Genomic DNA, 2,013 nt, shown 5'->3' with positions numbered 1-2,013 from the left:
TTATTTTGGACCAAAAAAAAAAAAAAAAGCCAATTGAATTGTTTTGCAGCTGGAGGCATGGGCAAGGGGGGTCCCCAGGCAGTAAACTTCCCGCGGGTGGGCTGAGGGCTAGGGCTGAGCGTCAGATGGGTCTCCCATTCCCTGTGCTCCCCTGTACAGCAACCTCCCTCCCGGGCTCTGGGGCAGCCTCAGGAGGGGCAGGCTGGGAGGGGCTGTTGCAGCTGTTCACTTGGGCAGAACGTCAGAGGACTCAGACACCAGCCTCCCATCGCGGGTCTCAATCTTCTTCACAACCATGGCCTTGGTGGAGCTGGTGCGGCTGAAGGTGGAGCCCGCGCCAGAGCCAAAGCTGGAGCCCAGGCCATAGCTGAGGCCGGGGCTTGTGAGGCCCCCATAGGCAGAGCTCAGACCACCTGCATAGCCGCTGGTGGTCTTCGTGTGGATACTCATGTTCTGCATCCCAGACTCCAGCCGGCTCTCCTCGCCCTCCAGTAGCTTGCGGTAGGTGGCGATCTCGATGTCCAGGGCCAGTTTGACGTTCATCAGCTCCTGGTAGTCACGCAGCTGCCGTGCCAAGTCCTGCTTGGCCTTCTGCAGGGCTTCCTCCAGCTGCTGCTGCTTGGCACGAGCATCCTTGAGTGCCTGCTCCCCGCGATGCTCAGCATCTATAATGGCGGCCTCCAGGGAAGCCCTCTGGCCTTTGAGGCCCTCAATCTCGGCCTGGAGCCGGCTGATGTTCCGGTTCATCTCGGAGATCTCAGTCTTCGTACGCCGCAGGTCATCCCCGTGCTTCCCAGCCAGCTTCTGCAGCTCCTCATACTTGATCTGGTATACGCTCTCCGCCTCAGCCCGGCTGCGGTTGGCGATCTCCTCGTACTGCGCCTTGACCTCAGCGATGATGCTGTCCATGTCCAAGGAGCGGCTGTTGTCCATGGACAGCACCACAGAGGTGTCGGAGATCTGGGACTGCAGCTCCCGGATCTCCTCTTCATACAGCTGCCTGAGGAAGTTTATCTCGTCAGTCAGTCCTTCCAGGCGAGACTCCAGCTCTACCTTGTTCATGTAAGCTTCATCCACATCCTTCTTGATGAGGACAAATTCATTCTCCATCTCTGTACGCTTATTGATCTCTTCCTCATACTTGTTCTTGAAGTCCTCCACCAGCCCCTGCATGTTGCCAAGCTCCGCCTCCAGCTTCAGCTTCTCCTGGCCCAGAGTCTCCAGCTGCCGCCTCAGGTTGTTGATGTAGCTCTCAAACATGTTATCCATGTTGCTCCGAGCTGTTTTCTGCTGCTGCAGGAGGCTCCACTTGGTCTCCAGCATCTTGTTCTGCTGCTCCAGGAACCGCACCTTGTCGATGAAGGAAGCAAACTTGTTGTTGAGGGTCTTGATCTGCTCCTTCTCCTGGGTACGCACGGCCTGGATGTTGGGGTCCATGTCCAGCTTAATGGGGTTCAGCAGGCTCTGGTTGATGGTGACGGCGGTGATGCCTCCCGGGCCTATGACGCTGGCCCCCGCATAGCCTGCACCCAGGCCACCGCGGAAGCCAGCGCTGCTCACGCGGGAGAAGCTCGATGAGCTCGAGCGGGCACCGGGCCCACTCGTGAAGGAGCGGCTGCTGAAGGCCCCGGGGCCAGTGGTGGACACCCTGTAGGACTTCTGGGTCACCCTGATGGACATGGTGGCGGCAGGAGTGGAAGCAGGCGGGCTGAACCAGGGAGAGATTCCAGATGGAGCGGAGAAGCTGCTGCTTGGACCTGGTCTCGATCTCTTGACCGCGTGATCCATCCGCCTCGGCCCCCCAAAGTGCTGGGATTACAGGCGTGAGCCACCGCACCCAGTCTTTTTTCTTTCTTTCTTTTTTTTTTTTTAAGACGGGGTTTCACCATGTTGGTCAGGCTGGTCTTGAACTCCCGACCTCAGGTGATCTGCCTGCCTTGGCCTCCAAAATGCTTGGATTACAGGCGTGAGCCACCACGCCTGGCCCTGCTTTGCTTTTTATACACTGAGATT

The 2,013-nt window shown here is 58.3% G+C and overlaps 1 pseudogene across 1 annotated transcript; it reads right to left on the bottom strand.

Moving 5' to 3' along the window:
* Positions 1 to 1,713, bottom strand: LOC116545131 (annotated as a pseudogene). The gene has a single exon (XR_004266201.1). The product of XR_004266201.1 is annotated as a keratin, type II cytoskeletal 8 pseudogene (transcript).
* Positions 1,714 to 2,013: the final 300 nt, after the last annotated feature.

Source organism: Sapajus apella, unplaced genomic scaffold (assembly GCF_009761245.1).
Source record: "Sapajus apella isolate SASKATOON/1434 unplaced genomic scaffold, GSC_monkey_1.0 scaffold248, whole genome shotgun sequence".
Lineage (NCBI taxonomy): Eukaryota > Metazoa > Chordata > Mammalia > Primates > Cebidae > Sapajus > Sapajus apella.
Note: the sequence above shows the minus strand (reverse complement) of the source record. Positions and strands in the feature narration are given on the sequence as shown.